General features: G+C 44.1%; 1 protein-coding gene and 1 pseudogene across 5 annotated transcripts in view; one reads left to right on the top strand and one right to left on the bottom strand.

Moving 5' to 3' along the window:
- The window catches only part of HIVEP3 (HIVEP zinc finger 3), a 490,847-nt gene that overhangs the window by 428,970 nt on the left and 35,560 nt on the right, over positions 1–26,317 (bottom strand). The window lies entirely within an intron of this gene.
- Positions 2,657–19,938, top strand: LOC127493676 (large ribosomal subunit protein mL51 pseudogene; annotated as a pseudogene).

Below are 26,317 nucleotides of genomic sequence, written 5' to 3'. Positions count from 1 at the left end.
ATTTTGGGTACCCCAAAAAGAAGACTCTAAGTAGAGAGAAAACAGTCCCAGCAATCATGAGCTAGTATTAAAGGCTGCATACACCAATAACTAATTTACAACTCCCTTGAATTAAGAGACCAGGGGATTCCAACAAAAAGAGCAGAGTATAGGCCCATCCAAGGAAGATATCAGGGTTATCAGTGAAAAATCACCAAATAGACTTAGGCCAGGTGTATTGAAACTAAACTTCAATTCCAAAGAGGAAAGGACAATAATATTTACCAATGGACACCCAGCATCAATGTGAGGAATCACACAAGACAGAGCTAGAGCCAGGGCTTGTTCTGAGCTCAAACACAGCCTCGACCAGGCCTTATCCAGGGTAGGCTTGGCAAAAAGGGCTTTTGGTCTTTCACTGACCCAGTGGGTTAAAAACCACTCATAACATATACAGAATAATCATTACACAATGCCTTTTTAAATGGAATATAAGCTAACTGGAAAAAGGAAGAAAATTTCATAACAAATTACTCTGCAATTCATATTTTTATTTTAATGTTAATCTCACGGAGCCCTCATCATTTGTGATCTTACTAGGTACCTAGGGCTTCACTGGACATTGAGGATACGAAAGTTATCAAGCATCCTCGTCTGTCCAAAAAGTTGGAACTCTGACTCATCTTTGAACAGCTTTGGGGATACTGACCTAATACTACTGTTAGACTCACCTCACCACACTGAACAGGGTGACAAAGGAACTGAGAAGACCAAAGTCTCTCAGAAAGACCACAGTAAAGAATTTCTGAGATGGATGTACTGGAGTCTGACCAAACTCAAACCCAGTATGCTACTGTTACCACCCTAGAAGGAGCAGGGCACACAAAATCCGTTGTTGAGTTTCTGGAAAACAGCAACACTGACACTTTGAATCAAACAATTCTTCCTGGTGGAGGGGCCTGCCCTGTGCATTGTGGGGTGATTTAGGAGCATCCCTGGTGTTTACCAACCAGCAGCCAGTACAGCAAGTACTACTGTACCCTCCTCCTATCTGGTCATTACAGACAAAAATCCTCCAAACGCTGCCAATGTTGCTGGGGGCAAAATCACTCCCCAGTGAGACCACTGCATTAGTGTGACATAGTCTTACAGAGGCAGCTTCCTAAGCATGAGAGAGAAGCAAACAAAAGTTTGAAATATAAAATATAAGGGCATAACCAATGAGACAAGGTTATATTGCAGCAGGAGCACTCAAACTTTTTTACTTTTTTTTTTTTTTTGGACTGGCAGATTCAAGTTCACAAGCAGACATTTTCATAGACATTCAGCTTCTGACATAATCTGACTATAGGTTATATGCAAAACTCTACCACTTTATTTAGACCCAAGAAAGAATGTTAAGATGTAAATGAATGAATATGATGTTGTTATAGATTGAATTGTGTCTCCTAAAAAACATAGGTGGAAGTACTAACTTCCAATACCACAGAATGGTCTTATTTAGAAATAAGGTCTCTGTAAATGTAGTCAAATAAAAATGAGGTCAACAGTCTGGACACAGTCACGTACACAGGAAGGGTTATGTGAACACGACAGTGGCGCTACCACAGCCAAGGAACATCTGGTAGAACATCTGGTACTGCCAGAAGCTGGAAAAGGCAAGGAAAGATCCTTCCCGGGTCTGGCGCTGTGGCAGAGTGGGTAAGGCTGCTACCTGCAAGGCCAGCATCCCTTATGGGTGAGGGTTCAAGTACTGGCTGCTCCACTTCTGATCTAGCTCCCTGATAATGTTCCAGGGAAAGCAGCAGAATATACGGAAGATGGCCCAAGTGTTTGGGGCCCCTTGCCCCTTCCACCTACATGGAGACCCAGATAAACTTCCAGGCTCCTGACTTTGGCCTCACCCAGATTCAGCTGTTAAGTCCTTTTCGGGAGTAAACCAGTGAATGGAGCGTGTTTCTCTCTCTCTCTCTCTCTCTCTCTCTTTCTCTCTTTCTCTCTTTCAAATAAATAAATCTTTTTAAAAAGGAAAAAAGAAAAGATCCTCCCCCTACAGGTCTCAGGAGATGGAGGCCCTGTGACATCCTTGTCATAGGCTTCTGGCCTTCAGAACCGTGAGACAATCCACATCTGTTGGTCTGAGCCACTTGGTTTGTGGTACTCACTGTGGCAGCCCCAGGAAACGAACCCAGATTTGATGCTGGAAAAAGTATAAATCTGATTTAATTTTTAAAGTTAGTGGGATTTGAATACATCAATGTTTTACTAGCTGCAGTAAATCACTTGTCATGCAGTCAGAACTGATCCAAGCCACCAGTGTGTCACAACACAGCAGTAAATGCTGCCACACTTAGAGAATGTTCCATGTGGGGCCCCTGAGAAACTTGAAGTGAGACTCATGAAAGTCATTTGTTTGGGGCGACACTAATCTGAAACCTATAAAAATTTATATAAAGTCCATTGAGAGGACTGAAGAGGAGCTGGGGAGCTGAAGGTCAGACCACTCACGGCTCTACCTGTCCTTCAGGCAATGGCTGAAGTCCTTAGCTGAGCTGGGAAAACTTTGGCAAGCCAGTCTCAGCCCATTTTCCAGACTCACTTTTGCTCTGCCAAATCCCATCACACCTGCCTGTTCCAGCTGAGCTGGTGCCTTCCAAACATTTCCATGTCAAGGGACATGCAGAAACTCATGACATCCGAGGGTACAAAGTTGCCCCCGGCTCTGCCTAAGAGCACAAAGGCCAAAACCACCCATACATTGGTAAGCCTGCACCTACCTAAGGTGGCCCAGGACACCAAAACCCACCAATTGTCTGGAAAGCTGTATTCTAAGCCACTGGGGTCCTTGCCTGCTGTGGTTGGAATGTCTGTGTTCCCATCACCCCCACATTTCTGCTTAATTCCAATGCACCAGCATTAAGGGGTAGGGCCCTGGGAGGTGACTGGCCTTGAGGGCTCTGCCCCCATGAATGGATCAGTGCTTTAGGAAAGGGCTTGATGGGCCAAGCTCACCACTTCCTCCTCTTTCCCCTGAGCCTCTGGAGGGGCAGCCACATGGTGCCATCTTAGAAGCAGAGAGCAGCTCTCACCATACACCAAATCTGCCAGAGCCTTGATCTTGGAATTTCCAGATCCCAGAATGATGAGAAACAATGTTCTGTTCTTCATAAATTACCCCTCCTCAGGTATTTAGGTATAGCAGCACAAACACTAAGACACTGCCTTTGTTTTCACTCAGGAAGCCCTGCCTCTCATTTTTCACCACTCTTGCCCCTTTTAAACTGCTGTTTTCCTTCAAAAGCCAGCTCAATTACCATTGCACCTGCCTGTCTTCCCACCTCCCCTCTGCTGCACTCCCTTTGCACCCAGCACAAGACCCATGCTGTGGCTCTTGCTGAGCTGGGCTAGGCTGCAACTGCAGAGGCCCCAGCTAGGAGGTGATCTGGTGTCCAGGACTACGGGAACAAACTGGATATGCACCAATTCAGCAGACATACACTGGCCTCTCACCAGAGGTCAGGCACCTGACCAGTTATATGGACTCAAAGGTGAATATGAACAAGGACCTCCTGGAGGTCAGAGTGTAGTGGGGGAGATGGACATTAAACCACCATTCACATAATTAATTATTTAATGACAATGATGGGGCATGTTTAAAAGAAGGAGTATAGGTATCAAGGCACATAGGTGGGTGCAGATAAGTGGACCTGAACCATTTTGAAAGTCAGGGAACAACCTTGAAGGGGTGGTCTATGACCAATGAATTCCAGAAGATAAATTGAATTAATCAAGCAAAAGGCAATGTATGTGAAGGGAGCATTACATGTTCCAAAAATCAAGTATTTGATCTTGACCTCTTCATATCCGCAAGACCTGGTCCAAGCAGATCAGAAATAAATATTGAATTGCATTTTTTGAAAGTTTTCAGTACCTTTAAGCATTTTATCACTATGTGGGTCCTTCCAAATGATTTTTATTATTTTAGAAATCCTTTTCAATAATTCACTGTATGATATTTTTTTGAAATATTATTAGATAATGCAGGTCTCCCAGTGCTCCAGGCAAAAGGATGAGCAAAAATTTTCCAAGTGCAGTAGAAGAAAATGTACCACAGAGCAGAGAGACAAGGAAAACCAGGGCAGGAAGAGTATACAATATGGCCCAGAAACAGCATGGAATTTTGGTCAACTCTTGGCCCTTGGTAAGACAAAAAGAGACTGGGGTGAGCACAAGAGGTCTTCTCAAATTCCATGCAACACATATTCTGAAAAACCATGGCTTTTATATTTTTCACATCAAAATAAACTTCCTTTAATTCCATTTTCCCCCCTTCCTTTTTAAAATCCCCTCATATAAGTTATCCACTGCTGAATAAGAAATGACCCCCAAAACGCAGAGGCTCACAAGAGCATGCATTTGCTCTCACGTCTCCGTGGGTCAGGAAGGAGGCATGCACCAGGGTCTCACCAGGCTACAGCTCACCAGGATGGGAATCTAGACAAGAAGGCGAGCGGGAGTCACCTGGTTTCCCTTCCGCTCCCTGCCTCCTCAGTCACTGCTCCCCCCAGGAGCGCTGGACTCTTTGCTTCCTTCTCCAGTCTGGTCCCTTCTCATCCCAAGGCTCACTCCAGGCCAACCTGGCCACCTCCACATTCCAAGAGGCTGTTAGGCCTGGCCCCAGCCCACCACCCCCTCTAGCCTCATGTACATCACACACACACACACACACACACACACTGCTAGCCATTCTGAACTTTTTTCATGTTTCAAACATGTGCTGTTCATGATGACCTCTGTCTCTGGCCCTTGGGATGTCCTGCATCCCAATTCTTAGTGTGACTTGCTACACTACCTTGCACTACTAGACTGTTTCCCAAAAACAGGCGACTAAAGGGCTGCTAAACCACCAGCCTGTCCTAATTCTGCCTCAGAGAATTCACTCCTAAGAATCCTACTGCCCCTTCCCTTGCTTTGTTGTATACATATTAAGCCATTTCCATCTTTTTGCTATCTTAAAAGTAAACATGTTATAAAATTTTATGGTACTGTATTTATTTACAAGTATATAGTCTTTGAAACACCAACTCAAATTATAACTAAAGTTATTTATCATAATAATTCAAAATTCAAAGCTACTGTTATGGAAATGGGTCTTTGCAGATATCATTAATTACAATGCAATTACACTAGAATGGGCCCCAATCTAATATGACCGATATCTCATACAGAGGGGAAATGTGACACAGACACACATAACAGAAGAATGTCATGTGTGGACTGGAGTTATGTGGTCACTAGCCAAGGCATGGCCAGAGGCCAGGAGAGCTACGGCTGAGTATTCCCGAGAGCCTCCCAGGGAAGCAGGACCCCACTGACACCTTGATTCTGGCTTGTTCTAAGTTATCCAGTTTGTGGGCCTTTGTTATAGCCACCAGGGGAAATGAATACTCAATTTCTCTCCAATATGGACAACTTCAAAACCCCTGGGTGCTCCTAGCCTACCTGTTTACAACCAAAGAAAGAGAGGAGAAAGAATTGGGGCACTTGGAGGATGTTACTCTAGGGTGAGTGGATCCAGGTATAAGGAGAGGGAGACAGGGTAAAAACAAAACTAAGACACGGAGTGGAACAGGACTTGGCAGTGGCAGTATCCATTGAGACAGGATGAGAATTACAACGCCTTCTGTGGCTCCTCCAACTTCACAGCCCACAGATTCCAGGTGGTTCTCTCCTTGTGTGAGCTGCCACCTGCTGTTACTCTCAAATGAGGAAACAGCCACCCCAGGAGAGGGATGTCACCCCCAAGACTCCCCTCCTCCCAGCTGCCTCACTCTCTTAGCTCAAGAGGTCCCAGCCTGCCAACCTCCAGGGGAGGGAGCAGGTGCATGTAAGGAGGCGAGAGTGGCAGCTTCTCACGCTTCTCACGCAGCTCTCAGCCCAATGCTCCAGCCTGGGAGGGGAAGGGGACCAGGCAGTTCAGGAAATGTCAGGCAGTCACACTAGAGATAGCAAAGTCATTAGCAGAACATTTGCAAATCAAATAGAAGTCTCCTGTGTAATATATGCATTGAGAACCAGCATTGTACTAGGGCTGTGCTGTGGGAGGTTGAGATGCTGTGAGACTCAAAGCATTAAGTGACAAATTCCAAATTTCTTGTTCCTACCCAAAGGCAAAGAAGTGAGCCTGCTGAGGCTGTCCCACTGTCTGCTTCCTCCAGCAATCCCAGTTCTCCTGACCCCATTCAGGGCAGGCCACCTCCGCAGGTGCTTCCATTCCAGAACCACATGTGAGAAGCATGGGAAGAAATGGGGTCACAGCAAACATGCAGCTGAGGAATAACTTCACATGATTTCATAATGTACCGTCAAGTGAATCATAATAATCACACCATCAACAGCAATGGCTCTGGAATAAAGAACTGAATAGGTCCTCCTAGAAACCATGACGTTCAGCACTTTTTAATTCCTACATCCTCCCTCCATTAAGACCTAAGCCCATGTCTCTCCTCTTTGGTCTAAACTGTAGGATTTATGAGTTTACAACCCAAGTTGGCACTTCCATTATTTGGCTGGTACCTCAGCCTTTCAGGAGGGCACTAAGGAGCCCATTGGATGACAGGCTCTCAGCCTGTGGGAAGATACAGCTCCGAGTGAGCAGCCATGCTTCACTACACAGGCATTGTGAACTGAACTGTGCTCCCCACCCCCACCACCAGATTCCTATGTTGAAGTTCTAATCCCCAATGTGAATGTAGTTGTAGGCAGGGCCTTGCTAAAGGTAATTAAGGTGAAATGAGGTCGTAGGTGCAGGTCCTAATCCAATCCAACTGAGGTCTTTACAAGAAGAGAAGAGACACCAGGGATGCATTTATATAGCACAAAGACCCCATGAGGACACTGGGGCACTGCAGTTGTTTGCGAGCAGAGATGAACCTCAGCACAAACCAAACCTGGAACAGCAGGTTGCCAGAACTGTGAAAAAGGGAATTTCTGTTGTTTAAGCCATCCTGTCTGTGGTATTTCATTATGGCAGCTGGGCTAACAAATATGGTCATTCTCAGCCTTCATTCATTCATTCAACAAACATTTATTGAGCGCCTACTCAGTGCCAGCCATTCCTTTGGTTAGTAAGAATACAGAAATAAGCCGGCACCGCGGCTCACTAGGCTAATCCTCCGCCTAGCGGCGCCAGCACACCAGGTTCTAGTCCCGGTTGGGGCGCCGGATTCTGTCCCGGTTGCCCCTCTTCCAGGCCAGCTCTCTGCTGTGGCCAGGGAGTGCAGTGGAGGATGGCCCAGGTGCTTGGGCCCTGCACCCCATGGGAGACCAGGAAAAGCACCTGGCTCCTGGCTCCTGGCTCCTGGCTCCTGGCTCCTGCCATCAGATCAGCACGGTGCGCCGGCCACAGTGCGCCGGCCGCAGCGGCCATTGGAGGGTGAACCAACGGCAAAGGAAGACCTTTCTCTCTGTCTCTCTCTCTCACTGTCCACTCTGCCTGTCAAAAAAAAAAAAAAAGAATACAGAAATAAGCAAGAGATAAAGATAGGGGATAACGTGAGGGGAGCCCTCCTAAAATGCAACATTAGGATCCCCTGCTAGGAAGTGGTATTGTGGCATAGTGGTTTAATCTACCACCTGCAACAATGGCATCCATATGAGCACCAGTTTGAGTCCCAGCTGCTCTGCTTTCAATCCAACTCCCTGCTAACATGCCTGGAAAAGCAGCAGATGACGGTCCAAGAACTTGAGCCCCTGCCACCCATGTGGGAGACCCAAATGGAGTTCCTGGTTCCTAGCTTCAGCCTGACCCCAGCCCCAACCATTGTGGTTATTTGGGGGAGATGGAAAAAACAAGCAGATGGAAAAAAACTCTCTCTCTCTCTTTCTATCTATCTATATCTCTCTCTATCTCTCTCCCCCCACACCTCTCACCCTCTCTCCCTCTCCCTTTCAAATAAATAAATAAATATTCAAAGAATCTGCTGGTACAAGTAGAATTCGACACAAGTTCCTGCACAGGACATTATTGGCCATCTTCCCATCCTGATCTCTCACCCCCACCCCAAGCACCATTGCATGAGACTAAAATATGGAGAAAAACTGTCTTCCTTATCTCTTTTAATGGAGTCTGGGGTGAAGAAGCATCAAGAAGACACAGTTTATTACCTGGGCCACGGACCTGGGTCCCAGTCAATCCTACCACCTACACCTGTGGCACCTGCAGTGGGGGAGCACCTGGGAACTTGCAAGAAACACAAATTCTCATGCCCTTCCCCAACCTCCAGATAGTAAATTCTAGGGGTGTAGCCCAAGCCTGCAGGTGATTATTGGGCAGGCAGAAGTTTGAGAACTACAGGTCTACCCTCTCTGGCCTTCACCCTGGCCCACACATGACACTCACTGCTCTACTCCCTGGTCCTTCTCCTAACAGTGGCAATCTGTTGTCCTGCAGTATATGTGCCAGGCTTGTGCCAGGCATGCTACACACTGGTCTAAAGACCATCTGAACCCACTGAGAACGCTGAGAAAGCCATCAAAACAGCTGAATAACTTGCCCAAGGCTCACAGCTAGCAATGGCATCTGGATTCCATACTGCCAAACTGGTGGAATGAGGAAGTGAAAAGGTCATGCCAAGATGACCACTGAGGTGAGAAGGTCATGCCAAGATGGTCACTGACAACAGAAACTGCCTGGCAACAGGCCGTGATTGGATGGCTTTGGAAACCACATGACAACAGAGCCTGACTGACAACAGGTCGTGATTGGATGGCTTCAGAAACCACATGCCAACAGAGCCTGACTTACAATAGGCTGTGATTGGATGGTTTCAGAAACTGCCTGGCAACAGAGCCTGACTGGCAACAGGCTGTGATTAGATGGCTTTGGAAACTGCCTGGCAACAGGCTGTGATTGGTTAAGGCATAGACTGCCCCTTGACCAGATTGGCTGCCTTGGCTATATAAGCAGCTGTAGCAACTGAAATAAAGGAGTCTGCGGGCTGTTTGCCTCAGGCCTGCTTTCACCCGACTCCTGGGGTCTGTGTGGTGACTCCGCACCTCTTGCCCCCACCATGCTCCTCCTCTCAGAACGAATCCTCTCAGGAAGAAATCAACTGCAACACCAAACCGCACACCTTTCCTTAGGCCTTCCATGACACCACTGTCTTGATCTCTCCTGTCACTGTCAGCCACTGTTCCTCTTTTCATTTTATAGGCACCTGCACCACAGAAACACCCGACTCTTACCTGTCTGGTAGGGTCAGCTGAGCCGTGTGTGCTCATCTTTCTATGGTGGCTTAGCAACAGACTCCTGTTGGAAGCAATGCTGATTTCCACAAACTCAGAGAGCCCCTTTACATTCTAACCCATTCCTACCTGCACTAAGTCCATTGTATACATTTGAGAAGAATGGATAGGGTTCTCTCTTTATAGGAGAATAAGTATCTACCATAAAGTAACAGATTAAAAGACAATCTGCTACTAATCAGGGGAGCAGGTGTAGGAATGCCATGAGGTCATACTTTTTACAGCCATGGTGGTCTTGCGTTTGGGGAGCAAAAAAGATCTGAATGAGTGGATCTGCAGTCTGGGGAAGGCACAGTACCTGAGAGAAGGACATTGAGAGTGTGTCTGGCCTATGCCAGGGCCTTAGGGCAAGGATGTGGAGGAACAGGAAGCCTCAGACACTGCTGACATGAGGTAAAACAGTGCAACCACTCAGGGAAACAACTGGGCAGTTTCAGAGTTAAACATAAACCTGCCATGTGAACCAGCAATTTTATCTTCCTAAGTAGCCACTCAAGGGAAATGAAAACATATGTTCACATAAAAATTTTTATGTGAGGAATGTGCTTTGTGGCACATAGTTAAGATGTCACTTGAGACACCCACATCCCATATTGGAGGGCCTAGTTCAAGGTCTGGCTCTGCTTCCAATCCAGTTTCCTGCTAATGCACACCGTGGGAGCCAGCAAGTGATGGCTTAAATATTTGGGTCCCTGCTACCCATGTGGGAGAGCTGGATGGAGTTCTGGATGCTGGCTTTGGTCTGGCCCAGCCCCAGGCATTTGGAGAGTGAACCAGTAGATAGAAGATCTCTCAGGGTATGTGAGTGTGTGTATCTTTGTGTGTGTGTGTGTGCATTTTGTTCTGCCTTTCAAATAAATAAAACTTTATTTAAAATATATTTACATGAACACCCATGGCAGCAATACCCATAACAGACAAACCATGGAAACAGCCCAAACGTCCATCACCAAACACATCACCAAAAGGAAAGGACTCAGCAGTACAAAGAAACCAACTACTGACACGTGCTACAAGGCGGGTCAAAGTCCAAGATGTTACGCTAAGAAGCCAGCTGCAAAAGACCACCTATCACATGGTTCTGTCTACATGAAATGTTCAGATAAGGCAGATCTTAGAGGCAGATGGTGACTCAGTGGCTGCCTGGGGCTGGGGCTGGGAGGAAGATTAACTCCTAGTGCATGCAACAGACATCTGCGGGATGATGGAAATAAATATTCTAAAACTGCAATGTGGTGTAAGCAGCACAGCTCGGAAATCACTACACTGTACACTTACAACTGGGGACGTCTGTGTATGCAAATCATTCTTCAATAAAGCTGCTTTGAAAGGAGAGGGTGCAAACGGAACACTGAAGGGCCACAAGCTCGAGCTTTTTCATCTGAGACAGCCAAGATTTATGAACCCGAGCATACCTGCTGGCCACAGAAGCAGCAGCAGTGTTTTCTTCTTTGGCAAATGCCTTGTGGGACAAGCAGGGGTCAGGCCCACTAGGGAGGAGCTCTGCTTCTGGGCAGATCCTCTCTGGGGAGCATGAAGGCAGGGAGGGGCCTATTGGTATCTCTCTCATCCAGGAAGGGAGGAAATGAGGTCAGAGCAGGTCAAGTGATGCTCAGCGGGGCCACTGTGGGTCCTGTGGGCTCAATGAGTCAGACAGAAACTTCCATTCTGAGCACACATCAGAGTCCACATCTTCCCAGGGCAGGTGAGAGCAGAGGGACTTCCAAGGTATATGTGGACTCTGGCAGGCTGCAGCCAGGCACAAGGAGAGCAGGAAAGCCATGAAGGGGGGAAGCAAAGAACTGGGTAAGAGAAGAGAGCCCCAGCAGGGAGACGCTCTTCCTGGCTGCTGGGCACCACCTCAGCACTCTCTGCAGCTTCGGGAAGCACCAGAAGAACGCCTAAAAGCACCTTGGAGGAGCCTCATCAGAGAAGAAAGTCAGCAGACCCCAGAGAACTCTGCCTTCATCCCCACTGAACTGGGAAGCTGGGGTGAGCGTTGCGGCACAGCAGAGTAAACTGGCATTTACAAGGCCTACATCCCACACTGGAATGCTGGTTTGAGATTCTGCTGATCTACTCCCAATCTGGCTTCTTGTTAATGTACCTGGAAGGCAGGGGATAAAGGATCAAGTATTTGAGGCCTGGCTACCCACATGGGAGACCTAGATGGAGTTTCTGGCTCCTGTCTTTGGCCCTGCCTACCCTACCCCTCTCCCCCGGGTTGTTGCAGACATTTGGGGAGTGAACCAGCAGATAGAATCTCTCTCTCTCTCTCTCTCTCTCTCCTCTCTCTCTGTCACTCTTTCAAATAAATAAATAAATCTTTAATTTAAAAAGGAAGGGTGGGCATTGTGGTATAGCAGATTAAGCTATCACATAGGACATCAGCATCCCATATTGTGGCACTGGTTCAAGTCCCAGTTACTCTGCTTCTCACCCAGCTCCTTGCTAATGCATCTAGGAGGCAGCAGATGATGGCCCAGGTACTTGGGTTCCTGCCACCCATTTAGGAGACCCAAGTGAAGTTCTTGGCTTTGGGCTGGCCCAGCCCTGGCTGTTGTGTGCATCTGGGAATGAACCAGCAAATAGAAACTCTCTTCCCCTCTCTGTCTCTCTTCCTCTGTCTCAGTCTGTGTGTGTGTGTGTGTGTGTGTGTGTGTGTGTTCCTTTTCCATTTTTTTTTAAAGGAGCACTGCAAACCTGTCATGGGATCCCATCAGTGGGGCTTTATACTGTCAGGGAGCCAGGAGGAAGTGGTGAGGAAGGAGTCCCCACCTCACAGGAGGCACTGCCTGTGTCATCAGATCCCAGCCTGGCAGGGCCAGGAGCAGGAGAAAGAGGAGGGCTATGCCCGGAAGACCTGGTATCTACAACATCCCAACTGTGTAACTGTCCCCAGACTAATGGACCACACCACCTCCCATCCTCCCCTCATGCATAAAACGGAGACTTTATCTGCTCCAGAAAGGTGTGTGGGGACTGATGCGAGCATGTCAAACAGTAAAGGTAAAGGAAATTGCACGTGTAAAGCTTTTATCTGGATTTGGCATTTTGCAACTTGCTTCTGTGCATCTCGAAGGTGAGGGCCAACCAGTGTCTGGGAATGTGAGGGGAGCATGACACTGACAGCTGGAGTACAAGCAAGTCATTGTGGTGCTACACAGGACATCTGCAAGTTGCTCCTGGGGGGGAAGCTGCACTTCGTCAGGACCTCATTCTCACGCCAGTACTCCAGTTGGAGGAAAGCCTGTGTGTGTGGATTTAAAACATGCTGAACATTTGGTATTTCTTTTCAGTTTTTAAAAATTGACAGATAATAATCATACATCAGCTGGCAGAGAGCATTGTGTGTATCTTGTTCAGCAAGCATACCTATCTCAACTTCCTACACAACCCTTAGCTACAGCATCCATCCCCTGTTGATTATTTTTATAACCTAACCACCTTAATCTTGGAAGATTCCCTAAATGTGTACTTATTTCATGTGACCCATGCCTTTTATTTTGTTTTGTATAGGATTTACTTATTTATTTGAAAGGCAGTTACAGACAGAGAGAGATATCTTCTATCTCATTGCAGCAATGGCAGGGGCCAGGAGCCTGGAACTGGTTCTAGGTCTCCCACATGGGTGTGGGGGCCCAAGCACTTGGGCCATCTCCCACTGCTTTCCCAGGCACATTAGCAGGGAGCTGGATCAGAACCGGTGTTCATATGTGATGCTGGCATCACAGATGGCAATGAACCTGCCAGAACCTCACCCATGCCTTTAATTCAACTAAACACCTCCTGGAAGGGCACCACAGACCCAGCTCAATAGAAAGTTTCCTCTGGCCCATAGTATTTAACCTCCTCTAGCAATTAGCATCCTGGGTACAGAGAGAGGAAGAGATTAAGGGCACTTGTCAATCTCTGCTAAATGCTCACTTGGCCAAGCTACTGGAAAGCATACAGCAGGGCTGTCCTGGAGGAGCTGCTGCGGGGGGCTTCTGCGACTGAAACACAAGAGGACTGAGGAGAGGCGTTTCTGAGGGGAGTCATCAAAAGTAAAGAAATGCTCACTTCTGGAAACTGGAGGGATAGGGAGAAGAAAGGATGAGAGAATGGGAGAACACCTGCATTCAAACCACTTGGAAAACATACGTCAAAGTAGATATGCCCAAAATCAATTTCTTTATCCTGGGTACTTTATAAGAGTTCGTGTTTGCTTGTTTTTAATTAACAGCAAGCATCCAGCATGGGAAGTGGAGTCGTATCTGTCACTCGAGTCATGGCAGGGCTGGAAAGGTGAGAATCAATGTGAGGCAACTATTACTGAAGTTTCAGGGAAGGAAACACAAAAGGGGGTTCAAAATAACAAGACCCTCCTCTTTACATTGTTCTTCTTTGCAAATAAAGCAGTTGAATGGCATTAATGGAACTAAGTCTCTGCTTCATCTTCCTCCTGCCTACTATAGCTCTAACATCTGAAAACCATGGAAGCCAGCCCTGGCATATTTTAATAAACAGCTACAGACAGGGTAAAAACCAGCAGAGCTTTGAGAATAAATCTGCTGGATCTTACCCTTCAAGGAGAGGAATTCATTTCATGCTTTAGATTTGGTCCTGTATGACCTGCCCATCATGAAGCCGGGACCCTGTAATTGATGTATCCAGAGAAAGAAAAATTAATTAGCAGGTCAATGGAAATGTCAGCTTGGAAGAATTTAACAAATGTAGTTACACAGGGTCAGTTCTTGCTCAGGACTGTTTAAAAGTTTCATTAATTACTTGCTGACAGAACAGGTGATAAAATTGGGGATGTATCATGAAATCTGCCAATTAAAAAAAAAGTTAAAAATACAAATGGGTCTTGGAAAGTTGAAAGATAAGAAGGAACCATGGTGGTATTGTCAGAACTCAGCTTGGTACAGAGAAGCTGTCAGAAACATGGTGGATGAATGAGGCAAATGCCTGCAAAAGTCCAGGGGCAGTGACTCTGGAATGGAGGGAAGGAAGATCATTAACAAGGGTTTTTGTGGATACTGTGAACTGAAAGCCCAATAGGAAATTATTTATAACAACACAACCATGACCCACGAAAAGCAAGAAGATCTGGATATCAGCAAAGGAGACAGAACAAATTTAACCAACAAGAGAAATGTTATAAAGTAGGGAGGGTGAGGCCTAGTGGTTAAGACATCGTTCGGGAAGCCCACATCCCAGATCAAACCATAGCAGGTATACACACTGGGTTTTTAGATACAAAGGTACTGCATACTTCACAGACAACAAAATAGTGCAGACATCACCTTTATATGTACTGGAAACTTTTTTGTCATTTTCTTTATTGTGACGTTCTCTTTATCGCAATGGTTTGCAGTGGTCTAGAACCAAACCTATACTGTCTCTGATGTACGCCTGTATAAAAGCAGGCTCTCTCTCTCTGATATTTCTCACATTCTAGCTTCTGAAAGGGCCTCAGAGAGCAAGTCAATCTCTCCCCTTGGCTTCACTAACAAGGAAACTGAGGCACAGATTATCTGACTCGAGCCAGACTACATAGTTGAATGTGGAACACAGGTCTTGGCTAAGCCAACTTCCCATCCAGTGTGGCTTCTTCCTTATCTATAAAGATTTAGCTTTGAACTAGACACATTTAATCTGTGATAAACTTAACACAAATGGATAATTTTCCAAATGGACTTCTATATTCATGGAAGAATGTTTACATTCTAGCCCTGAACTAGGAGCTTCCCTAACATGTTAGGAAGGAAATCGGCCAGTTGGACCCAGAGAGACCACTGATACAGGCTCCCCAGAGCCACTGTGTTGGAGGCCAAGTGGATGGCACTGAGCATTCTTTCTTTCTAGTGACTGTTCTCCCTCTCCCCTGAGGTCTGCAAAACAGGAGGGAGTCAGCATTCCTCAGCTTCAGCAGAAATACTGAGATGTCACAAACTGCATGTTTGTGTCCCTGCAACATGCCGATGTTGAAACCCTAACCCCAGTGGGTGGCACTTGGAGGGAGGGCCTTGGAGAGTCACTGAGTCATAAGAGTGGCACTTTTGTGATGGGATTGGTTCTTTCAGCAGCAGAGACGCAAGAGAGCATGGGAGGACACAGCGAGCAGACGGCCATCTGCAAGCCAGGAGGTAGGCCTCACCAGACGCCAGATCTGTGGGTTCTTTGACCCTGAACTTGCCAACCTCTAGAACTGTGAGAAATACATCTCTGCTGTTTAAGCCTCCCACAAGTCCATGGTAATTTGTTATGGCAGCCTCACTGAAACATGGTAAACTCTTCAACCTCTGTCTGTGGTCTGTGAGATTCTACAGTATCTGGCCTCTGCCAGTGTCCCCCAAAAGCTTGTGTGCTGGAGGCTGTGTTCCAGGACGGTAGTGTTGGGAGATGGTGTGGACTTTGAGAGGTAGACCCTTTTGGGAGGGTTTAGGTCATTTGGGGGTGTTCTCTCTCAAGGAAGTAAGGCATTTTTCATGGGACCCTGGTTAGTTCTCATAAGGGGATTGTTAGAATAGCCTGAGCCTGGCCCTGGCCAGTTTCTCTATTGGCTTTCTGTTTGACATGTGATCCCTCACTCCTACACACACTTCCACCACTGCCAGTGTGATACAGTAGAGAGAGTCCCCACCTGAGCTGGGCTGGTGCCAGCAGTAAGCCGTTGAACCTCCAAAACTGTGAACTCAATAAACCTCTTTCTCTTCATTAGTCACCTGCCTCAGATATTGCATTACAGCAATGAAAGGCTGATCAATATAATCCGAGCCTTCAATGTGTCAGTCTTTTTGTTGGTGGAAGGTCTTGCCATGATTTTGGTGGCTGCTAGATGACCAGGGTGGCAGTTGCTGAAGGTTGCAGTGGCAATGCCTTAAAATAAAACAATAGGGTACTGGCATCGTGGTATAGTAGGTAAAGCCAGGGCCTGCAATATTGGCATCCTCTATGGGTGCTGGTTCATGTCCTGGCTGCTCTACTTTTGATCCAGCTCCCTGCTCATGGCCTGGGAAAAGCATCAGAAAATGGCCCCAATATTTGAGCCTTTGCCACCTTCATGAGAGACCTGGATGAAGCTCTTGGCTCCTGGCTTTGGCCTGGCTCAGCCCTGGCCATTGTGGCCAACTGGGTAGTGAGCCAGTGAATGGAAGCGTTTGCTCACTCTCTCTCTCTCTCTGTTCCTCCCTTTCCCTCTGTGACTCTGACTTTAAAATAAATAAATAAAAAATTTTAGAAGGAAAAAAAAGAAAGTAAAAATTATTCCATGATACTCAGGCTGCAGAACTGGTGTTGTGTTAGTAGAGATAAAAACAACAATAATCTCACTATCCACCTCCAATAGAGTACTTGGGTGACCAGGTATATTGTCGATGAGCAATAATATTTTGAAAGAAATCTTTTTTTTCAGCAGTAGGTCCCAATAACAGACTTAAAATATTCATTAAATCCCTGCTAACAAATGTGCTGTTATCTAGACTTTGCTGCTCCATTTACAGAGCACAGGGAGAGATTCAGTGTCATTCTTAGGGTCGCTAAGAATGGGTAAATGATAAATTGAGCATGGGTTTCAACCTGAGGTCATCAGCAACCTTAGCCTCTAAAAAGAAGGTCAACCTGTCCTTTGAAGCTTTCTAGGCAGGAACTGACTTCTCCTCTCTAGCTATGGACACCCTAGATGGCATCTCCCTCCAACATAAGGCTATTTCATCTCCTTCCCACTTCTGCTGTTTAGCATGGCCACTTTCACCGGTTCTTTCACTCGGACTCCTGGGTAACTTGCCACAGCTTCTACATCAGCACTTGCTGCTTTACCTTGCCCCTTCACCTCACAGCAGCAGCTTCTTTCCTTAAACCTCATGAACAAAATTCTGCTGGCTTCAAACTCTTCTTCTGTAGCTTCCTCGCCTCTCTCAGCCTTCATAGAATTGGAGAATTAGGGCTTTGCTTTGGATTAGGCTTTGGCTTAAGAGAATGTCATGGCTGGTTTGATTTCTTATCCAGACCACTAAAACTTTTTCCATATTAGCAATAAGCCTGTTTCACTTTCCTATCATTTCTGTGCTCACTGGAGTAACGCTTCCAATTCTGAGAACTTTAACTTTGCATTCACAACGTGGCTAACTGGTGTAAGAGGCCTAGCTCTCAGCCCACCTCTGCTGGCACTATGCCTCCTCACTAAACTTAAGCTTTTGATTTAAAGTGAAAGCAACTCTCCCTTTCACCTGAACACCTAGAGAGTCCCATAGTTATACTTTGGTCCAATTTCAATATTATTGTGTCTCTAGGATTAGGAGAGCTGAGGACAGGAGACAGGGACCTGCTGGCCAGTGGAGCAGTCAGGACACAGGCAGCATTGATCAGGTTAAGCTCACCATTTTATATGGGCATGGTTCATGGTACTCAAAAAAAATTACAATAGTAACATCAAAGAATTCTTATCACAGGTCACAATAGCAGACATAATGATAAAGAGAAAGTCTAAGATACTGTAAGAACATGTGGTGCAGTATATGAAGTGAGTATCTGCTGTCAGGAAAATGGCACCAGCAGGTTTGCTCAACGCAGGGTTGCCACCAACCTTCAATTTATAAAAAGTGCAGTGTCTGTGAAGCATGATATAGATATACATCATAAGTGTGTATGTGTGTTGGGGGGAGAGGGTGCCAGTAATTAGTAAGCTTTTGGATGTCTACAAGTGAAAGGAAATACTGGTGCCAAATTAATCTGCTCAGATTTTGCTGGCTCAAGATGAATATTCTTTTACCAACAACCTTATCATATTCTTATTTTTTAAAAAGAGTCCCACACATCATATTCAAGTTCTGTAAGTACTTGTTGGACAAGTGGCAGAATTTGTTAGTATGGATACAATTTTTATGTTGATCAGAAAATTATGAGCACAAATGCATTTATTAATCACTGCCCATTTAACAAACTATTTATTAAGATACTGCCCTTTTGGCAGAGTATTAAATGAATGCTACTTATCAAATATATTTAAATGTGATGTGAAAAATGAGTTAGTGTTGAAGAAAGTCATATTCTTTAATTAAGCATACCTCAAAGACTAATAGATTTTTCCAGTTGTTGCTTTGGACTGCCTGTTTCTCTGATCAATAAAACTGTGTTGTGCTATACTGAATCACGTCTAAGGGATTCTGAGTATCTGAGATAATATTCATTTGTACATTCTACAAATTATTTATTAGAGCCTACCATGTTCCAGGCATCATTCTAGTCATAAGGAATGAGCAAGGAATGAAATAATATTTCTGCTGTCTTAAAGTACAGGATAGTGATAAATCTAAAGACATAGAATATAATTAATATTGTTAAAATGTCCACACTACCCAAAGCTATCCCCAGATTCAATGAAATCCCTACCAACATTTCAATAGCACCTTTCACAGAAACTAAAACCAAATCCTAAAATTCATATGGAATCACAAAAGACCCTGAAAAGCCAAAACAATCTTAGGCATAAAGAACAAAGCTGGAGGTATCACACTACCTGATCTCAATATCTACTGCAAAGCTATAGTAATAAAGACAGCACAGTACTGACACAAAAACAGGCATAGACACCCATAACATAAACAGAGATCCCAGAAACAGATCTATGCATCTATTGTCTGCTGATCTTTGACAAATGGGACAAGAGTACACAGTAGGAAAATGGCGGCTTCTTCAATAGATGGTAGTGGGATGCCTGGATATCCACATGCAAATGAAAGAAATTGCCCTCTTATCTCACCCCATATACAAAAATCAACTCAAAATTAATTCAAGGCTTACATATAAGACCTGCAGATATACAACTTCTAGAAGAAAACAGGAGAAAAGCTTCCTGACATCAGTCTTTGCAAGGATTTCTTGGATATGATTGCAAAAGCACAGGCAACAATGACAAAAATAGACAAGTAGGACTACATCTGACTAAAAGGCTCCTGCATAGCCAAGGAAACATATAGTAAACAGTGAAGAGACAATCTACAGGAAAAGAGAAAATATTTGCAAGTGATATACCTGATAAGAAATACATAAGAAAAACAACTCAATAGTAAGAAAACAAATAATTGGATTAAAAAAAAAAAAAAAACAAGCAAAAAATCTGAAAAGACACAAAAGAAGACATACAGAAATAAGGTGGCTGGGTAAGGTTCAATATGGCTGCCCCCATCCCAGTATCCATAGGAGACTATTCACAGTCACAGTCATCTGGTCCTCATTCTTGGGTTCATTTGGTGCACTGTGGAGAGAGAGAGAATAGAGCAATGGAAAGGAGCTCCTCTTAGGGGGCCAGTAAGACACTGTGGGACTGGGTGACCCTGGCCTGTGAAAGCTTCTCTCTGGGTGTTCCTGATTTTTCCCATATAAGGCTCACCCTCCCACCCCTGAAAACAGTAGATGGTTGGAATGAGAAGAGGGCCACATTCAGAGTGTATGACAATATTAGGATCCTTAGAAATTTTGAAAAGCACCCCAAAGAACTGACCAGGGGCCCAAGATGGCTTCAAGGCTCAAAAGGGAATGAACTATAGTGATGTATCCAAAAGAAAAAAAATGGTTGGAGTTTGAATGTTCAGTGATAACCTGTACAGTGTTAAGACCATCAGCTATCTCTACAAACACTGTAATTGACATGGAAAGTACTGGTAGAAGAGAAAGCTGGGAACGGTGGAAGAGACACATCTGTCATTTTGAAGAAGGGGAACAGTACTTTTCCCTATGAGGAAAGGGCTTTTTATGCTCTCTGTAATAAAATGGGGTTTCTTTGAGAAAAGCAAAAAAAAAAAAAAAAAAGACCTATAAATGGCCAATATGTGTAAGTATAAATTTTCAACAACAATATTCACTGGGAAAATGTAAATTAAAATCACAAGATATCACCTTGCACTGGGTGGGATAGCTTTCATGAAAAAGATAAGAGATAACAAGTGTTGGCAAGGATGTGGAAAAAAGGGAGCACTTGTTCACTATTGCCAAGATATAAATTAGTACCCTCATTATGGAAAACACTATGGAGAATTCTCAAAAAACTTAAAACAGAAATACCACATGATCCAACAATTCCACTTCTGGGTATATGCGGTAGGGGTGGGAGGGGGGGTTCTTCAAAAAGTTCATAGAAGGTGGATGCTGTGGTGCAATGGGTTAAACTACCACTTCTAATGCCAGCATTCCATATTGGAGTGCTGGTTCAAGACTTGGCTGCTCTGCTTTCAATCCAGCTCCCTGCTAATGCCCCTGGGAAAACAGCAGAAGGTGACCCAAGTGCTTGAGTCCCTGCCATGCCTGTGGGAGACCCTGATAGAGTTCTGGGATCCTAGCTTCAGCCTGTCTGGGCCGTTGCAGCCATTTGGGGAATGAACTCATAGACCGAAGATTTCTCTTACTCTCTCTCTTTTTCTCTCTCTTCCTGCCTCTATCTCACTGTCAAGATGCTTTTGAAATAAATATTTTTTAAGTTTATAGAAAAATACATACTATGGGGCCAGCTCTGTGGAACAGAAGGTTAAACCTCTGCCTGTAGTGCCAGCATCCCATATAGGTACCGGTTTGAGTCCTGGCTGCTCCATTTCTGATCCAGCTCCCTGCTTATGTGCCTGGGAAAGCAACAGAAGATGATCCAAGTTCATGGGCCCTTGTACCCACGTGGAAGACCCAGATGAAACTCCTGGCTCCTGGCTTTGGCCTGGCCCAGCCCTGGTCATCAAGGCCGTTTGGGGAGTGAACCAGCGGATGGAAACTCTCTATTTCTCCTTCTCTTTCTGTATCTCTGTCTTAAAATAAACAAATAAATCTTTACAAAAAAGAAAATACATATTACAAAAAACTTATGCATGAACTCCAAAATTTTCTTGCACCAGAATAAATCTACAGGATTTAGTTTGAGGCACTATCAAGAACAGACATCAGTTTGAAAACAACCCCTATCACAGCAGCATGAATTCTGCTAAAATTGAAGCAAAAACAATCATATTTATGGAGAAGCTTGAGTCGGAAGAATGGTGAAGCCACTGATGTTTTATGAAAAGTTTATGGGGACAGCGCTCCTTAGCACTCAGCAGCTTACAGATGGATAACTTGTCTGAAGAAAGAACAAAATGATGTTGCAGAGGAAGTCTAAAGTGGCAGACTGTCCATATCAGCTTGTGAGGAAAAAATTAACTTTGTGCCCAAACTGAAAAAAACAAACGGCTAACAACAAAACTTATAGCAAACACCACCATGGGCATTGCAACAGCCTCAGCTTACATAATTCGGTGTAAAAAAATAAAGTGGAGCAAATTTTCTGCTTGATGGGCACCAAAAATGTTGCACTAAGATCAGTTACAGACAACATCAGTTTTCAATGGAAATTTGAAACAAGTAAAATCAAGATCCTGAAGCACTTCTTTCAATAATTGGAATATGAGATGAAAAGTGGCTCTGTGAGTATGATTCTGAAGAAAAAGCACAATCAAAGCAATGGCTACTAAGAATGAAAGTGGTTAAGTCAAAGGAGCAGCAGACTGGTCAAGAACAAAGGTCATAGCAATGTTTTTTTGAGATGCTCAAAGCATTTTTCTATTCGATTTTCTGGAGGATCAAAAAACAATAATATCTAATTAGGAGAGTGTTTTTGAGAAAGCCAAAGAAAAACACCCAAGAAAGCTTTACCACAGGGTCCTTCTCCACCACAACAATGCTCTTGCTCATTTCTCTCATCAGACAAGGCGAATTTTGTGGGAGTTCCAATGGTAAGTAATGGGTCTTCACCTGATATAGCTCCTTCTGACTTATTTTTGTTTCCTAATATAAAAAAATATCTAAGGGCAAACATTGTTCTTCAGTTAGTAATGTAAAAAAAGTCTGCCTAGATATTTGTCAAATTCCCAAGACCTTCAGCTCTTTAGGGGTGGACTAAAGGTCTGGCGTCATTGCTTACAAGAGTCTTGAACTTGATGGAGCCTATGTTGGAAATAATTTTTTCACTTATCTTTTAATGCTAATTTTTCCTGAACTTTTTTGAAATCCTCTCATGCAAACCTTCATGGAAAATGACATCAGTGATTTGAAAAATAACCAATGAAAATGTACAGAAATAAGAAAAAAATTAAAAAGTCAATGGCTTGTTTTAATAACATATTTACACACTATTGAAGACATAATTAGTGAAAAGGTCCAAAGAAATCACCCAGAATAATGGGGAAAGGGATGATAATAAATAAAATACAAAGTGGAGATTAAAATACAGACAGACATACATTCATTCAAAGTCCCAGAAAAAGGAGAGACAGTAGGCAGAAGCAATATTCTAAGAAATAATCACTGAAAATTTTCTAGAACACATGAAAGATGTTGATCAGACACCCAGTGAAAGACCCAGTGAAATTCAATCACAACAACTGAAAAGAAATACATTCCTAGACACATTACAGTGAAGCTTCATAAAAATCATGGCAAACAGAAGATCTTAAAAGCAGCCAAAAAAAAAAAAAATAGATCATCTTCAAAGACTGCTCGGTCTTCCATTGCAACAATAGATGCCAAAGACAACAGATTGATATCTTTAGTGTATTAAAAGAAAAATACTTCCAATTAAGAAATATATTTTTAGTGAAAATGTCTTTTTAATGTGAGAATAAAATGAAGGCATTTTCAGACAAAAACTGAATTTGTTACCAGACATTCACTAAAAGAAATTCCAAAGAATCTTTGTCAAGAAGAAGAAAGGTGATCCCAGATGAAAGATCTGAGATACAAGTAGGGAAGTGTAGAGCAAGTAGCAAAGATGTGGATAAATCAGGATGAACATAATTTTTTATGAAACAGCAAATGTGCCTTGTCAGTATTTTAAAACACAGAATTAAATGCAGGACCACAGTCATCTATAAGCAGGGTAGATTAAATGGAGTTGAAGTGTCCTGAGGTCACTGTATCATTCAAGAAGATAAAAATATTTATTAAGTAAATTTAGACTTTGAAGAATGAAATATCCAGGTTGTAACTTTCAGCATAACTAAAAAAATATAAACAAAGTGCATAAACTTACAACCAAGGGAGGAAAACGGAATGGCATAAAACAACCAACAAGGAGGCAACAAAGAAAAAGAAAGCAAAACATAGAACAGATAGAACCAATAGTAAGCCCAAATAATAGATTTAAGCTCAAATAGATCAGAGGCAACATTAAATATGAATAAACTAAATGTTCCAGCTGAAAGACTGTTAGAATGATTATAAAACAAAATCCAGCTGTGTTCCATTTGTCTAAGATCCATGTAAAATACAAAAATATAGATAGTTGGAAAGTAAAAAATATGGAGAAAGGAGAAGGAGGCATAATGCAAATACTTGGCAGAAGAAAGTTTGATACAGATGCAGAGAGATGGATAATGTAGATCCATGCATTTTAAAATATCATCCACACACATACACACATATATTATACAAAATGTTTTCATTAAGGCACCAAGGGCTTTGTCCTGTGCAAAAGGCTAGATGGAGGTAGCTAAGGGGGGATGAAGATGGATGAAGGTGAAAGAGACGATGGCATGTCTATGTTGAGAAGAATCATCCAGTGGAGAAGGAAAAACCAAGGATGCAAGAGGAGAAGTACAGGATTGCTGGAACGACATTCCCAAGCAGGCAGGAGGGACTGGAATCTAGTGTACCAATGGAGGGTCTGACTTCAGAAGGGGACATGGCCAGTTCATCCACTGTCATGGCCAGAAAGGCAGCAATATGGATGCGCATGCACGAGGGAGCTCACTGCTGATTGCTTCCATGTTCTCATAAAATAGGAAATGGGGTCATCCTCTGAGAGTAAGGTGAGAAAGACATGTTAGAAACGGGAGGAGACAGACGAAAGTGAGAGATCACTGCCTGCTTTTCAAAGGAGCTCAGTCAATATATGCCAAGTGAATGAATGAATGGGGGAATACATGGAGTAGTAAATACCATAGGTGTCAGCACTGAGGATCCATCTGAAGTTAGGGGTCAAAAATTCAAAGTGACTGTATATTTCTCCAACCATGTCCTTTTGGGCTTATCACTGGCAGCGGACAAACCCACACTAAGGAGAGCAGAGGAGAACCATCCTGTTAAGCCACTAAGATCACCTTCTCATGGCGATCTTTCCCTCTTGGATTCCTATACCTACGCTTCTTGTATTTTCAGCATATGGGGAGCCTTTGCTGGCTGCCAGCATAGTCCTAACTGATGCAGCTATGATGAGACATCCCAAACCCAGGCCTCAACAAGAAAGGCTTGTTTCAATTTGGTGTCTCGAGGACACCAGGACCATGCCAAGCCACAGAAGGTTCAGATCTAAGTCTTTCTCCTTTAGTCCCCATCACAGCATCAGTCCAAACCAGCATGGAACATCAACCTATCAACACAGGCCAAACCGCACTGGCTCTGGGCAATAAGTGAGACGTTTTGCTTTGGCTCACATAACTTCATTTCATCCCTGGCCCTGGTACATCGCCCCAAATCTACTGGCACAAAATAAAAGCAATTTTACTAAGCTTGTGGCTTCTGTGGGTCAACAATTCTGGCAGAGAACAGCAGAGATACAAAGGTACTTTTAAAATTTCATGGAAAAACAGAATTAAACAATAAGTCCATTTTGGTGTGAAAAATCAAAATCCATGCATGGTTTTTCCATAATATGCATTTTCTATAAAATTTTTGAAGACTCTTTATATGCAGGAATTTCAGAAAAAAATTTGCACCAAAATAAGCATATTTCAATTCCATCATTTCCATGAAATTTCTGAAATACCCTTGGAGCTGGTTTCTGTGCTACCATATCTGGGTTCTCACTGGGGATAACCCCAATGGCTGGAGCCTGCAACCACATGGAGACTTGTTAATTTACATATCTGACACCTGGGGTAGGATAGTTCAAAGTCTGGGCTCCACTGGGGCAGCTAGCCAGAGACTCACCTGTACCTTGGATTCCTCAGGGTAGGGGGCCAGGATTCTAAAAGGAGGTGTCCTTAGAGGAAGTCTCCAGGGACTGAATATTCCAAGAGAACCAGGTCTTTCTTGATTTAGACTTTGCATAATAGTTTCTGGGTGCTGTTACAACAAACTGCCACAAACTTACTGCTTTAAAACAATACAAATTTATTACCTTACCATTCTCGAAGTCAAAAGTCCCAAAGGGGACTCACTGGGGCAAAAACTAAGGTGCAAGCAGAGCTGCATTTCCCCTGGAGACTCTAGGGAGAGCTTGTTCTGAGCCTCCTCCAGCTTCTAGAAGCCACCTGCGTTCCTGGCCCCATGACCCTTCCACCATCTTCTAAGCCCTCAGCATAGCATCTTCAAATATCCCTCAGGCTCTGACACTCTTTTTGCTCTCTCTTATCAGGACCCTTGAGAGTTGACTGAATCCATCTGAATAGTTTCAAGGCAATCATCTCAAGATCCTTAACTTAATTGTGTCTGCCACATCTCTTTACTGAGTAAGGTATTCACCGGTTCTGCAGATTAGGACATCTATGGCAGGGCGAGGGAACATTACTCCGCCAGTTGTACCTTGGAAGTCATATGGTGTCATTTCCACTGTCCATTATTAGTCAAAGCAATCACAATCTGCACAAATTCCAGAGGAGGGGGTAGAGACCCAGCCTCTCAATGGAAAGAGTGCAAATGAACTTGTGGCCATGATTTTAAACGGCCCTGCTCCCACTCCTGTGCTAGCTGCTCCACATTGGCTCTTGGGGGAGGAGCTCCACTCTCAGTCTGGACTCAGCAGAGAAGAGCCGGACACTCTCAGAGTTCCAGGCTACTGCCTTTGGCCTGGCAAGTCACACCCAGTTGTTCCAACCATTTGGGGAGTGAACCAGCAGGTGGAAGATCTCTGTGTTCCCTTCTCCGTCACTCTTTCAAATACATCAGAGAAACACAGACACCCTAGTTGACCCCAGACAGGAGAGAAGCACAAGATGTAAGAGTACAGTCACCTTTTATGCAAATTTTAAATAGTCATATAAAAATAATAACAAATACTCTCTGTATGCACTGTGGATATCAAGCAAATCTT

This window comes from Oryctolagus cuniculus, chromosome 7 (assembly GCF_964237555.1).
Source record: "Oryctolagus cuniculus chromosome 7, mOryCun1.1, whole genome shotgun sequence".
NCBI classification, from domain to species: domain Eukaryota; kingdom Metazoa; phylum Chordata; class Mammalia; order Lagomorpha; family Leporidae; genus Oryctolagus; species Oryctolagus cuniculus.
This window is presented reverse-complemented; position numbering and strand designations above follow the sequence as displayed.